General features: G+C 34.0%; 1 long non-coding RNA gene across 7 annotated transcripts in view; it reads left to right on the top strand.

Annotated features, from left to right (window-relative positions):
* LOC144291824 (uncharacterized) overlaps positions 1-15,699 on the top strand; it is a 323,842-nt gene that overhangs the window by 253,409 nt on the left and 54,734 nt on the right. For 4 of the 7 annotated variants that reach the window (XR_013359381.1, XR_013359389.1, XR_013359388.1 and 1 more), the window contains 2 exons: positions 12,713-12,819; positions 13,456-13,636. This is a non-coding gene — a long non-coding RNA (uncharacterized LOC144291824). The remainder of the gene's footprint in view (positions 1-12,712; positions 12,820-13,455; positions 13,637-15,699) is intronic. The other 3 variants (XR_013359390.1, XR_013359383.1, XR_013359382.1) reach the window with 1 other exon arrangement.

The raw sequence follows: 15,699 nt of genomic DNA, 5'->3' as shown, positions 1-15,699 counted from the left end.
AAATATGCCACATTGAAATTACCAAGCTTAGATATGCTTATTTTTGATGAGTTTCTAAAATGCATTCTGGTATGAATTTCCACCATCTAAGTGAACTGTGAAACAAATTGCTTTATTTACCATTATCCTAGATTTTGTTTTAGCTTGTCTCTTTTAGTTATTCGTAGAAACCAATATGCAATATAACAAAACAAAGTATTACAGAAATTTCAAATTATTTTCACTGAATTTGTAGAAAACCAGCTATTGTTTAATGAACCCTGATGCCGCAGTTACTGATGGTTAAAACAATAAGTTAGAAATAAATAACTGTTTTTCTCTTCCTCGTTTGGATGTACTTGGCATTTTACTACTGTAAAAACCATAAGGCCCAACATATATTTTCAAATGATTTTGTAATATACCAAGAAAGTTATCTAGACACATTAGAATGATAGGTTGTTGTTTAGAGAAAATTGTGATCAGAGCTATTGTCTACCAAGCTGAAAAAAAATAAGCTCGGTTAGCAGTATCTATGCTGGGAGAACAACTTCCCTAGCACATTTCGCTTTTACATTAAGTAGTTGCCCTCAATTACACTTGTACTTTTACACAGAAAAGTGGATCTATCATTTTCTCTGAGCATGGCATAAAATGTCTTCCTGACTTTCTATGTATGAAGATTTAGTTTTTAACACCCCAAGTTTGAAATTTTTCACTTGCTTCAGTGCATTTACCCTAGTTTTATAATTTCCATCTTTAAAAGTTTGTATCATTCCATCCAAATACACATATATACTGTGAATTATTTTTTTAAGATTTTATTTATTTATTCATGAGAGACACACACAGAAAGAGAGAGAGGCAGAGACACAGGCAGAGGGAGAAGCAGGCTCCATGCAGGGAGCCCCACGTGGGACTCGATCCCGGGTCTCCAGTATCACACCCTGGGCTGAAGGCGGCAGTAAACTGCTGAGCCACCCGAGCTGCCTGTGAATTATTTTCTATGTAAAACTTTAGCATTGATTTCTCTAGAATAAAATGTTAAGAAAAGTAGCATCTTAAATTCAGCATGATTTGGACGAAATGATACATTCTCTTATCAACTTTGCTCATTGAAATGATCTTACTTGCTTTCAGAATAGCCTCAATACACATGAAGTTTTAATATATATTTTCTGGGAAATATAAATGCCTGTGTGATTAACTCTGAAGGGAACATAAACAGTAAAGAAATGGAGTGTGGCTTATTTTGTTTAGAAAAAACACAAAATCTTTTCTCATTAATTTAAAGGGCGTTGTTAAATTAAAGAATTTTGTTTCTAAAGAAATGGTACAGATGATGAGCTGAAAAAGCTGTCTTTTCTTTCCACAGCTCCATAAGTTCATGTTCTAGGATCTTTAGAAATGTAAATATTTAAGTGAGAATACATATCACCACAGGATATTTTAACTGTCACACTAAAGGATAATAGTAAACTTACCAAGTAAAGATTTAAGCAATAAAACGAGAAAAAGTCTTGGCTGAACATAAAAATAATAATCACAATGATAAAGGAAGAAACAGCACAACGAGGGCTGTAGTGACTAATGCTGATTTAAGACCTATTATTTGGCAGGCAATAGAAAAGACAATTTCTCCATAATTTTATTAAAGTATTCTAAAAAAAATCTATGAAATGTGAACAAATTCCCTAGATATACCATGCCTAGTTTAGAAAGGTAAATTATCTACGTGACTAGGTTCCTACATTTGTCACAGAGAATGAGAAGGAGTCAGAAAGACTTATGAAGTTTGGTAAATTTAGTACTAAAAGAGAAGAGCGGAGGACCAACGGGGCTTCAGTTGCTCCTTTAGAATGAAAGTGAACTACGTTATGGAGTGTGCTTACCAGCCAATATTAAGTTCTGCAACAATATTTATGATAAGGACTTTGTGAGGTCTGTGATCTTCATTATTTTATTTATTTTGTTTTATTTTATTTTATTTATTTTATTTTATTTTATTATTTATGTTATTTTGTTTATTTTATTTTATTATTTTATTATTTGAGAGAGAGTGCATGAGTGGTAGGAAGGACAGAGGGAGAGTCTCAGGCAGACTCCCCACTGAGTATGAGGCCTTCATGGGGCTGGATCTCCTCACACTGAGTTCATGACCTGAGCTGAAATCAAGAGTCCACACTTAACTGACTGAGCCATCCACACCAGGTCTGTGACCTCATATGTAACATTATGTATATGTGTACTTTTTCCAATATGTATGTCATCAATTATAATCTACTTTATCTGCAATAGAATCTAACCTTTCTCACCCCTTTTTCTAAAAAAAAAAAAATGTTATGTTTATTTATTTATTTGCTTACTTTTTAGTAAAATCCTTATGTTCAGAAAAGTAAGGAAGCTAGGAACTGGAAACATTGCATCCACATTTGGTCTGTACTCAGGATAAATCCCAAAGGCCATAAGGTACTGTGGTGCCCACTCAAAGAAAAAGGACACAAAGCTTGACAAGACCCCTAGAGATTTTGTTTGTTTTTTTTTTTTAATTTTTTTTAAATTTTTATTTATTTATGATAGTCACAGAGAGAGAGAGAGGCGCAGAGACACAGGCAGAGGGAGAAGCAGGCTCCATGCACCGGGAGCCCAATGTGGGATTCGATCCCGGGTCTCCAGGATCGCGCCCTGGGCCAAAGGCAGGCGCCAAACCGCTGCGCCACCCAAGGATCCCGACCGCTAGAGATTTTGGTAGAAGAAATGTGGGTGAAGTTGTCCTCCCATAGGTATTCAAACACACATTTATTTTTTAATTTTTTTTTTTTTTTTTTATGATAGTCACAGAGAGGGAGAGAGAGGCAGAGACATAGGCAGAGGGAGAAGCAGGCTCCATGCACCGGGAGCCCGACGTGGGATTCGATCCCGGGTCTCCAGGATCGTGCCCTGGGCCAAAGGCAGGCGCCAAACTGCTCAAACACACATTTCTTGATTAGAAAATTAAATTGCTCTGAAAGAAAGCGTAGTAAGAAGCAAAATTGGGGTTTGGTTGCCACATTGTTTTCTGCTACACAACATACAGCTGTAAGAGGGTACAACCAGGTGAAATGTCTCCGATATTGAATAACAGGACAATGCAAAGGGCAAAGAGTGCAAGAAGGGAGTCATGTAGGAGATGCCTAGCTGGAGATGTTGGTAGATAGTTGCAAGTTGTTTGGGCTCAATTCATGGTAAGTAATAGTATGCTGTGATTTTAAATTCCAGCGTTAAAATAATTTTAGAAATACAAATGTACAGTTTTAGTACAATTATAAATCTAGTAAAATCTCTATCATTACTAGAACTTATCCAAATTGGAAAGTAGTTTTTAACTGAATCTTCTAAAATATCCAAAGTGTAATGAACTCCAAGTGGGACTAATTCCTATAGTTTTCAGTATATAGTGATGTATTATTTTGAAATATAAAGCAGACTTTTATTTGGGAGATGACAGCTCTGATCTGTTGTTGAGTATCCTCTTTTATTTGTTTACTAACAAGTCATTTTTTTTCCACTCACAAAGGCAAATTCTTTTAAGAATTAGTTCTCCTGCTGTATAAAGTCATATTGAAGAATAACAGCATTACAAATCAGAGCCCCATGATTATGTTAGTTGTAATATTTATCCCTGAAATCATTTAAACACCTTTCATAATATAAATCTTTATACACTGTAGCTCATTTAACAACCATTAACACATCTTCCATCTCAAGTCAAGTGTACCTACTAATAATGACTTAATTTTATTACTTAGATGTGTTTTTACATTATTGGCAATCTTATATGAAGTCTGTGCAGTTTAATATGTAAAGCGTCTGCAAAATATATTGCTAATCTCTTGAGATATCATTTTGGGACTAAAATTTAATAAACAATCACATTTAGAACATAATAATTTAAAATCTTCCTTTTGTAAGACAAAATATAAAATAAAATATCAATAAATCTAATTTAAAATATTGAGTTAAAATGAATTTATGACATTTAAAAAATAAAGCAGTGAACTTACTGTGAGTATATATAATAGAACTGAATATATGTATATTTCAAGCATTTACACAAACACACCAACACATTATTGCCAGAAATACTAACAAGAAGAACTAAATCAAGGACAATCCTCAGAAATTTAAAATTAGCCTTCTTTGGTGGGTACTGATTTATTTAGTCAAAGGAAATCCTACACTGAGCAAAAACTCACTGTGAAATATACCATAGGTTGTTCAAGGCTTATTTCATTTTTTATTGGTATAATTCTAGAGTCTAGAATTTTAAAAGTAAGCTTATTTTAAACATTATATTTAGCTGATAATTCTTTAATTTGATTTCACTTCTGGTTGCTTCATGTACTATCTGTGGGAAATTAGGTGAATAAGACTCCTACATGGTAAGACATTATAGGAGGATTTCCATCTTATGCCTCAGTTTTCTTTACTTTATCCAATGATCAAATTACTACCAATCACATAGGTCAACTGCAAAGATTAAATTTATTATTAAATGTTTAAATTTTAGTGTTATTTTGATATAGTTTTAATAATGTAATTTCCAAAAAATACAGTTATTCTAATTGTTATTTGATAGTATAGAGATATGCAATTGATTATTAGTATTATTTTTTTACTTTTTATTCAGTTATTTTACAAAATTTGTTTTTTGTTCCAGTAGCTATTATGTACATTCTTTAGGAGGGTTTTATAGGTTTCTTGGGGCTTTATGTGTCGTTGCTCATGTAGCCTGCACATAAAAAATGTTTGATTTCTTATTTTCCAAACTGCATGCTATTTATAGGTTTTCAGGACAACTTGAAATCAGCAGGACACCTACTACATTATACAATAGAAGTGAGGAGAGTTGGTATCTTTCTTTTGTTCCATATTTTTTTTAATTTTTTTTATTTATGATAGTCACACAGAGAGAGAGAGAGAGGCGCAAAGACATAGGCAGAGGGAGAAGCAGGCTCCATGCACCGGGAGCCAGACGTGGGATTCAATCCCGGGTCTCCAGGATCGCGCCCTGGGCCAAAGGCAGGCGCCAAACCGCTGCCACCCAGGGATCCTTCCCTTGTTCCAGATTTTAAGAAGAATGTATTCAACAATATTAGCTCAAGTTTTTGTTTTTACTTTTTGTTTTTTCATAGATAGCCTTTATTAGATTGAGGGGCTTTCTAGCATATCTAGCTTGCTGGAAGTCTCTATCATGAATGGATGTGCAATAGTTCAAATGTTTTTTTCTGCATCATTGAGATGATTGTATTATTTTCTCTCTTATTCTGTTCATTTGGTGAGTTATACTGATTAATCTTCAAACATTATGATATCCTTGCATTTCTTGCATAAATCTTTCTTATTCATAGCATGTTGTTTCCTGTATAGCTGAAATCACATGTAAATGGATTTCACTAGCATATTTGGCGAATTTTAGCAAACTGAAATTTTGACCATTTTCCATCTTTATTTATGTCAGGAATAGGGTGAGTATAGTCTTAGAAACTCACATTTTATGTCACTACAGCCCTAATATTTGCATATATGAGTAGATCTAGGCAAGATAGTATAAAACTCAAGTAGAGTGAGCATTACATGGGGTGTCTCAGTGGCCAAGTCTGTTAGGAGTCCAACTTTTGTTTCCACTCAGGTCTTGAACTCTGTGTTGGGATCTTGGGGTTGAGATTGAGCCTCCTATGGGTCTCCGTACTGAGCACAGAGTATGCTTAGAGTTTCTCTCACCTTCTCCCTCGGCCCCTCACCTGCATAAATCAGTTGATCTTAAAAAAAAAAAAAAAAAAAAGAATGAGCATCAGTAAAAAATTAGCAGTGAAGCTCTAGTCTCGCTTCCCATTCTGAGCTGCAAGAGACTGTGAAATTGGGTGTCCTACTCTCCACCCAAGGTCTATCTGCAGGAGAGCAATAATTGGTATTTTACATACAGATTTTGCATACTTTGGCATAATAAATAAAAATCTATCACAAGTTTGGTGGTTCCACATAACATAGAGCGGAAATCCTGAGAAGACAAGTGGACAGGGTAAAAACTAGGTTTGAGAGAGCTATGGAATACAATAACCTTTTTTCAGTAAATAAAGGCAAGATTCAAGATCATCAGTCATTGAAGCTGGAAGAGGCCTGTCACATGCTGTAGGAGAGCCAGCGATGGTGACAGCCAAACTACACTCGGCAAAGACATGGTCTGGGAGTCAATGGTCTTCTTCAACAATGTTGCTTTTCTGACACTACAATATATTATCCCTCTCTTGAATCTCAGAAGTTTAACTCCTACTGAGAAGAAAGAAGAGAAGAAAGAAGGTGAAGAATTTCAGAAAGACTATCTATGTACTCCAAAAGAAACAAAACTGTGCATCATGATAACTAAGACTAAGAAGTGAATTTGGGTGAAGAGTCACGTATTACACTGAGAGTGACGCATAGGATAAAACCAACAGTCTTCTCTAGACAGATTATGGCCTTAAGTGTAAAGATGAACTCAACTTTACAAAATAACAGTTTTTTTCACATCTGTGCACAGTTTGTAAATCATGATGTGTTTACATATAGAATCAAGATATTCTTAAATAACCCCATTCTATTATAAATATATTTTTCTTAAAATAGCTTATACTTCATACTCTCTTCAACTCTCAGGTTATGCTCTAAAATATGTTTCATAGCCCCTCCCAGGCAAATAGTAATAATAGAAGAAGCAATTCACAGTAATCTAGATTATTCAGTCAGAAAATGGAACATCTAAAAAACTGACTTGCTAAGCAATTATCATATGTATTTTTGCATACCAGGCAGTCCTCTAACTCACAAACAGATTGAGTTCCAAAAGTTCATTTGCTAGAAGATTTGTAGAACTCAGAACATATTTTCCCTCTAGGAACAATGTTGGATGTGGTAGTTAGGTTATTACACAAGACCAAAAGCCTATCAAATCCATAATAGTTAAATTTAGTTTAATAAATGTTTACTGAACACTTATGGTAGGCATGGATTGTGTTAGGCTCTGAGGATACAAAGATTCACACAGCCTTGCATTCAAATATCCATGGTTTATCTGAATTATTAATATATGTTTGCAATAGATATATACTTATTGGACACCTACCTTAGATGCTGGAGGTATAATATAAGCAAGATAAGGGTTTTCTTTCGGAGAGCTTGCTTTGAAGTAGAGGGAGAACACTCACCCATTTGACTAAATTATGTATTGCGAACGTGATGTCATAAGGAAGGCTCTGGATGCTGTAAGTGTTAATAAGAGGGGAGGCTGCTCTTATTTTTCAGGAGAAAGCTGACATAAAGAATTATTGGGGTTTACCTAAATGAATCTGTGGGAAGACTGGGAGGAGAAAGATTTCCTGGCATGAATAGAAATCCTTAGGGGAGATAATACATTTAGAGGAGTTCCAGCAGTTATGCATCCTGGGTTGACTACACATAAGTAATGAACAAATTGATGAAATATACATAAGTCAGGAATTGCCTGATAATTAGGTTATGTTGCATAAGTACTTTAAGAAAAATCTAGCTGAATTGAAAAGTATTCCAATTAGGCATCCAATTATATTTCCAGTAAAAAATATGGTTCATAATGGTTTGCTAAAAGTCCTGGTCCAATACATGCTAATAATTGGAAGGTTTTTCACCTTGTCTATTTTTTGCTGTTATTGTTCTTTTATTCCTGAATAGAATGTATGGTGAATTAGACATGATTTCACTGCCAGATATAGTTCAGACTGTGCATTATGTTGTGTCTATGATGATCAATTTGCAGATACAGTGTGCTTCATACATATATAAGATGATAGAGCAATGCCCCCACAGTGAATCACAATTTCTGGTGTTCATAGCCTTCTAACACTGACTCTTGGCTTGGCCCTATGACTTACTTTGGCTGATAGGACGTCAGCAAACCAGACACAAGTAGAAATTTGACAAGCACTCACAGTGTGGGAGTTGTCACTTGCTGCTGGAAATTCTTCTCCTGTCAAGTTAATAAGCCCAGGTTGGCATACTATAAACCAATAACCAGCCCCAACTGCCACACACATGTATGAAGCCATCTTAGGACACACAGCCTCATTCAAACCCTTCTTGAGGGGATAAGAAGACAGCCACATTACAGGCCAACGGAATCCAGTGCTAGGTGCTGACCCACATGATTATGAAATGGTAGTTGCTTTAGAACACCATGTTCTGGCATGATTGGTTATAGAGAAGCGCACAACTGAGATATCCACAAAAATATTTGGGGAAATCAAAGAACCCATTTTTCAGAATGCAGGTGTTTATGGATTCAGAAGAGATTTTGTACACTGCTAAGAAAATCTCTATTTTCTGCTATAGCATGAAATTCCTGAAAATTTTATAAATATATTGTCACACCATGTACTTCTTCAGCCTCACCGTTCCATTCATTAATTTAACAGCATTTGTTGACTAGCCACTATGAGTCAGATACCATACTAGTTGCTTTGTATGCAAAGATGGGTAAGACATAGAGGAGTCATAGAGGAGACCTCTGTCCTCAGGTCTTTCCTTCTACTGAGGAAGAAATGCAGACAGGTAAACATGCATTCATTACTACAAGGTTAAAAGGATTGTGGGAGATTTAGGATCTCCTGGGACAAAGGCTTCCAGAAACAATTTTCCTGGAAAAAGAAATATGTCAGCTAAGCCTGACTCCAGAGTCTAAACTTATAACCATTTATATGTGTAGCTTAGATCATTATTAAGTGGCTGTGTTATAAATAGGAACTCTCTATTACTATAGCATTTTAGCTTGTAATGTTAATAATGTGAAGATGAAATTGAAGTTATCTCTGTGTCTTTACTCATCAGGCTTAGATCTGAGGCACTCAAAAAAGTCTCGGAATTTATTCAGAAGGCCCATGTTAAAACTCAGATTGCTCTGATGTGTTAAGATTAGTATATGAAATGTTACCTATGTCCTGATCCTCTTTACTTCCCAGATATAAAATCTACAGAAGCCTGAATTCATGATAACAGACCAAACTCAGCATCAATAGAAGAGGACAGGTTTGAAAGTCATGCTAGACACAGTGAGACCAAAACTTTCTCTTGCGTTGAGGCTGCCAATAATAAATTGAAATCAAATTTGTGCTGCCATCATGGGGAAGAGATGGACTCTACCCACACTCTTGGTCTCCTTGGACAACCTTCAACCAAAAGTTTCACTTTGTTCATTCATGTGCGATTTCCATATCTCTGCCAAACGTGCATAATGACCTTCCCGATTTTCAATAGCATGAATTATCATAAGCTTAAAGAATCTTTCATGCCACATTACCATTGTGTTTATTTAGTAATGCTCCTTCCATAGAACTTTAAGATTTTGCATATGCATCTCCTTAAAGAAATCCCTTTTTAATAGGAACAGTTATATAAGACATGGAAGTATACTCTTTCAATTTACAGACAAACCTTAAGAATAAATTCCAGGATATGTATGTGTGTGTGTGTGGTGTATTCTAATAAACCTCAAACAAGATCATAGTGTGTATAATAAATATGTTTCACACATATTCATTTTACCAGCTGTGTACAAATAAAATAATATTTATTTGTGTGTAGAAACATACAGACATCGTATACGTTATTACCAGAACAAAAATAAATAAATCTTATATGTTTAAATGTCTCATGTTTACCTGTTACAGAATTTGAATTCTGAGGTCATTTATGTCCTTGAAATGACTCTTCAGTTTTTCCAGTTTATAAGTAAATACCAGGCACAATTCTCAACAATCCGCTGTCTTTCTTCTTAATTCTAAGTTCAACATCTATGTCTATCCAAAGCCTCCCTCAGACATCATAAATGTGTTTATAGTGTGTGTGTGACAGAGAGAGAGAGAGAGAGAGAGAGAGATTATCAGTAACCAGAAGGTTGGAAAAAGAAGATGTGATTAAAATAGATAAGATTAAGTTAATGCCACTGGCATATCTCTCCATCACCTTTTCAACAAATAATGTTGGGATAATGGAAAGCCACAGCAAAAATTATGAACCACAATTGAAATAAGGTTCAAAAATTAGTTCATAATGATTCATAGATATAAATAAATACAATAAAAATCTATAAAGCTTATAAACGAAAACATAGGTGGAAATCTTCATGACCAGGTAAATAGTTTCTAACATTACACCAAAAGCATATTCTTTAAATGAACATCCTACGTTCATTGGACTTTATAAAAATTGAAAACAATGCTCTGTAAAAGACACTGAGAAAATGAAAAGCAAACTACAGACTGACGGAATTAAATATCCAACAAAATCTTGTATTAAGAATATGCAAATGGCTCTCAAAACACAATAGTAAAAAAACACAAGTCAAATTTAAAAACTGTGAAGAAGCATAATAAACATTTTAATAAAGAAGCCATACTGATAGCAAATAAGAACACACCTAAAACTATTCCACATTGTTAGGAAATAAGGAAATGCGATCAAAGCCATGATGAAATATTACTATATTCCTTTTTGGACAGCTAAAATTAAGAAATAGGGGATCCTTGGGTGGCGAGCGGTTTGGCACCTGCCTTTGGCCCAGGGCACGATCCTGGAGACCCGGGATCGAATCCCACATCGGGCTCCCGGTGCATGGAGCCTGTTTCTCCCTCTGCCTGTGTCTCTCTCTCTTTGTGTGACTATCATAAATAAATAAATAAATAAATAAATAAATAAATAAATAAATAAATAAAAAATAAATACAATTAAGAAATAAAACCAAGTTATGATGAGGATGTGGAGCAACTGGAACTCCCCATATATTGTTGGTAAAGAAGGCAAAATATTATGAAACAAACTAGAACATAATTTGCCAGTTGACTTTTCTTTTAATGGAAATGTTTTTCTTCTTTAGATTTGTGAATTCCTTAGGATTCCCTCATATCTTGCTTTCTCCTTATGCTCTGAGCCTCAAGCCACCTTCGAATTGGAAAATGTCCTAAGGGAAAACATAGTGGATAATGTACTCATCTCAATGCAAAAAAAGAAATAATAATAATAATAATAATAATAATAATAACAACAACATATTTCATGAACTATTGTATGACTGTCTTATACCATTATCATGAAAAACTTACTTGCCTTGTTTAAATTTTAGAAAAATAAACTTTCTTTCCCAGTTTTGTCCCCAAACCTTTTCACACGTGACAATTTTCATTTTTAAAATGTGTATAGTAACTTATATACATTATTTGCTCTGTATTTTATTTTCCCTTATTTTATGCAACCATGAAGTATAGCAGGCTTACTAACACTGGACCTAGAACATTGCTGTTGCAAAATGAACTTTTTGCAGTACTTTATTTGCAATTCAATCTTTGTTTTAATCAGACTAGTCTGCATCACACCATAAAACTGTTAAGACTAATTTATAGTCATAATTCAAATATCATCAAGTATATTTTTCTTTTCTAAATGCACCTAAACCAGATATCTTTACATAAGATACCTTATTTAAATTAAAACTCAATCAAGATCCAGAATTTTGTTATTTAAAAACAGAGCTAAGTGCTTTTTCAAGAAGGGACAATTGTATTCGTGAACAAGATGGTTTAATGAATTAAAAATATTGACTTTTCCCTTTATCAATTGTAAAATACAAATCAGAAAACATGTAAGTATTGAGAATCATTCCTATTAATATTAAAGTACTTGAAACTACCATGTACCTGAATTTTAAAGTACGTATCCAAATAAAAATTAAACTTTAATAGAATGAAAAATTCAAAGAACATTAAAGGCTAAGCCATCCAACAAAGTATTTTTATTAACTGAATTGGACATCTAGTTAATAAAGTTCAATAAATATTACATGTGGTTAAAGATAATTTTGTTATTTTTAAACTAGAAATATGTTAAATATATCCAAATGAAAAATACTACATGTATTGTATTAAATGCTTTTAAGATAAATTCTGATGTCTAAAATTCACACTTTCTTCGCAAAACTCCTCCTTATTTAACCACAGTAATTTGATCTCTGTGTTCTACTTCTTAAAGCACTTACAATGCTGAGTTTTTTATTTGAATATTTGGAGGATGTTTAGAGTAATAACAACTACAGCATCCTCTGCAAATCTAGTTTCTGCGAGGCACTGAAAATGGCAATTTCTCTAATCTTTGTAACAATTCCCAAAGACACCTGTTATCAGCCTCATTTTTGAGAATGTCAAGGTTTTTTAGATCGTCAAAACTCATACAGCAGGTTAGTGGCAGAAGCAGGATGTCGGGCCGGGTCCCCTGACTCTAAATTCTCTGGCACTTCAACGACACATGAACATCTTTTCAATGATGTTGGTGGTAATTTGGAAAGCTCAGCAAGATCCTTTGCTGTATATTTTAAGGGATACGAGCCCAATGAAAATGAAACAGGTGATACTCTTTTTTGCTGTTTGCATAAAATATCTGATGTGTCAGAGATTCAAATAAAGCTGTTTCTTATAATACCTTTGGAACAATTATGCCACCTGCAGTCATTAACTTGAAAGACTTGAATTTATAAATGCAAAAGTAACACATGACATGGGGATGAGAAAAGGTGCAGTGAAATACAACCTGATAACTCTACTCACTGCCTTATATCCATTATATCAACAACATTTGTTGAAATTTATCATTTGGTGTGATGAATATACCTGATGAATGTGACCTTTGATATTTCCAGCATTCAATAGGTCTCAAGCCTTTCTGCTGACCATTTTTTTCAAGCCAATGAGTATTTTACAAACCAGTTATAAAAGCAATTGTCATAGAGCACAACAAATTAAAGAGGTAGGTTTTTTTTTTTCCTTTTTTTTTTTTTTAAGAGCAAGCAGAGGGTAATTGTGTTGAAGTTGCTTTAAAATGCGCACATCTAAAATTATCTCGAGTCCTGAAGTGTCTCATCTGCTTTCTAATTTTCTACAAGATGCTTTTAATATTTTGAGATTTATATTAAACCACAGGGGTCTGAAAGATTTCAGGAACTCTTGCATATGCATCAGAGATAAACAATGAATTAAATTAATAAAAGAAAATCACAATTTAGATGTTAGTGGCCATAAATTCTGCTGCTATTTCTTTAACTATAGCTTCGAGTTTTCTAATTCTGGCTCAGAAATGATGCTGATGCACACACATGGAAGTAACTGGCACATTCTAACTTCTCTCGAGCTTCTAGTCATACGTGAAAGTTCTATATTTCGGTCACAAGCATCTAGCTGTTTTAAATAATAGCAATTTTTCAATTTGGGATCTGCTGCCTTTTCCCTACAAAATGACATACTGACATACTAAAATCTCAGTGACTTGGACAATTTCTCTTCCATTGCCAAGGGATGTGTAACGATAAATAAAAATCCCAAAGACTGAATTGAGATGTGTTGTTTTGTTTACCATTTGTTTCAAATCAATTTTTCTTCTTTCCAGAAAGAAGACCATGAAAACCCACTACCAAATTATGCAAGCTATCCTTTATATCATTTAAAAAATATCACAATATACTAGTTCTTTTCCTACCAAAATTTACTTTCTTATGAATACAATCTTCATCAAGACAAAACTTGACTGAAAACACAGTTAAAGAACAGAAGAAAAAGATACAGCCAAGGTAAACTGGAAATCTCTGGGGTGTTTATGCTTCACACCTAAATCTGCAGTGTTCCCTCGGCGGTCAGAATCGCAGTCATCTTATATCAGATATTTCCTGTGATTCAAAGTGATGCATGTAAGCAAAAAAATATTCTTATTGAAACACGCTGCAGAGAACTTTTTCTATATTTTTTCTGTTATGAGAGGTAAAATCAGCACTCCTTGTTATTTCTATTTAATAAAGCCTCTGGTAGATCGCAGTACAGAACAGTCCTTTAATACAAGATTATCAAAACCTGAGATCCACCTGAAGGAGACTGTATATCATGGAGGACTCTTTCCATATTTAATTTGTATATGTATAAATAGTTCATATAAATTAAAATATATGCATTTTTATTTTTAACACATATTCAGAAGAATGTGAGTGATAATTACTATCAGGGAACATAGCCTCTTTTTTGGCGCACTTCAAAATATTTTTCAGATATCTTAATTCATCAGTCACCATGTATATTAGTTTCTTAAGCTATAAAAACATGTAATAGAAAAAAGGAAAAGATGAGTAAGCAAACATTTTGCTGGGAATAGCCCTTAGATTTATTCTTCTTTATAGCAAATAAATGACCTTTTAAACATGTGAATTGAACCTTTTAAACATGTGAATTGAACTACATAAGTATAGAAAAGTACCCGCCTTTAGTATATACTTAATGAAATTTAATGAAATTTCACACACCGAAAACACATATAATTAAGCCCTGAAATTCTGATCATTAAGATTTCTTTTAAAAATCAGATATTAGAGTTTTCTGTGAAGTCCAAAAAGACATAGAAGCTCTACAGACTTCAAAATAGTTGTCAGGTTATTTATAAAATGTAACTGACATTAATTGAGAACTCCCCCCCCAATGGTTTACTGGGATTTTTTTTGAGGGGGGTTTGTTTTTGTAGAGAAACTATGTTATATGTAGGAATGCCCTCTGAAACATTTGCATTGTCAAAAGACAGGAAGCAGAGGCATCGTAGATTGAAAACGTTTCCAATATCATAACTTAAATGTTCTGATTCTGGCCATGTTTTTGAGGTATCATATTTGAAGCCTGTAAAATCATTTTCCATCTAGAGACAGCTTACGTTGAAACCTAAGGCAGAAGTGACTGAAACAAATTCAAACACGCAGGAAGGACTAGTCACAAGTTATTTGAAACTGGAAAATTCTGTTAAGTGATATATATATGTGTGTTTATATGTTATAAGTCATATATATTTACATGTTTATATGTTTATATATATGTTTATAAACATATGTTTATATATCTATATATAAAACTACAATATTCAATAACTATGAAATAAACTAGGCTCAAATAAGTTGAATGTGTAAAGATGTTGAAACCAGAGGAATGTGGTGTGGAATTGCACCTCTGTCATTTACCGGCTTTGTATCCTTTGATTTTAGTTTTCCCAACTGTGAAGAAGAGAACGTGGCACCGGGTTGTATGAAAATCAGTCACCACCATATAGGAGGTCGATGTATTTTACACATACTTGCACAAACTTTTACCTCCCTCCCCCTCTTCCCCCAGTACACACATATATCGCACACGTCCTTAGCCGGGTTTCAAATTTGTACGCTTCAAGGAAATCTCTTAACTGAGAATAAGAAAATAATCTTAAGCAAGAAAATCTCCCTGACATCTTAAGTACTGATCAGTGGATCTAACCTCACAGTATCTGCAATACCCAAAATTTCAACAAGGACATTTAATTTAATCAAGAACTTAACTATATCTTGGGTCTTTTAGATGGCTTATATTTTCAACACAGCTATCAATAAACAGAATTCCCGCAATCACAGCACTCAGTATCAAATGTATGACAAGTTTTCACTGCTATTGCTTTCTTTGAGAGATTATTTGCCTTGAAAATGGCACAGAAGAAATTCAGGTACCATAAGAGCATAAACTATGTCCTACCTCTTGCTCTCAGGAGGTGGTCGAAAGTTCACTTAGCTCAAGAATCCTATTTAAGTAACACATTTACAGAAGTAGATATCCCAATACTGACTAATTTGGAGAG

This window comes from Canis aureus, chromosome 20, assembly GCF_053574225.1.
Source record: "Canis aureus isolate CA01 chromosome 20, VMU_Caureus_v.1.0, whole genome shotgun sequence".
Classification (NCBI taxonomy): domain Eukaryota; kingdom Metazoa; phylum Chordata; class Mammalia; order Carnivora; family Canidae; genus Canis; species Canis aureus.
The sequence above is the reverse complement of the archived record's forward strand: the minus strand, read 5'-3'. Positions and strand labels throughout refer to the sequence as shown.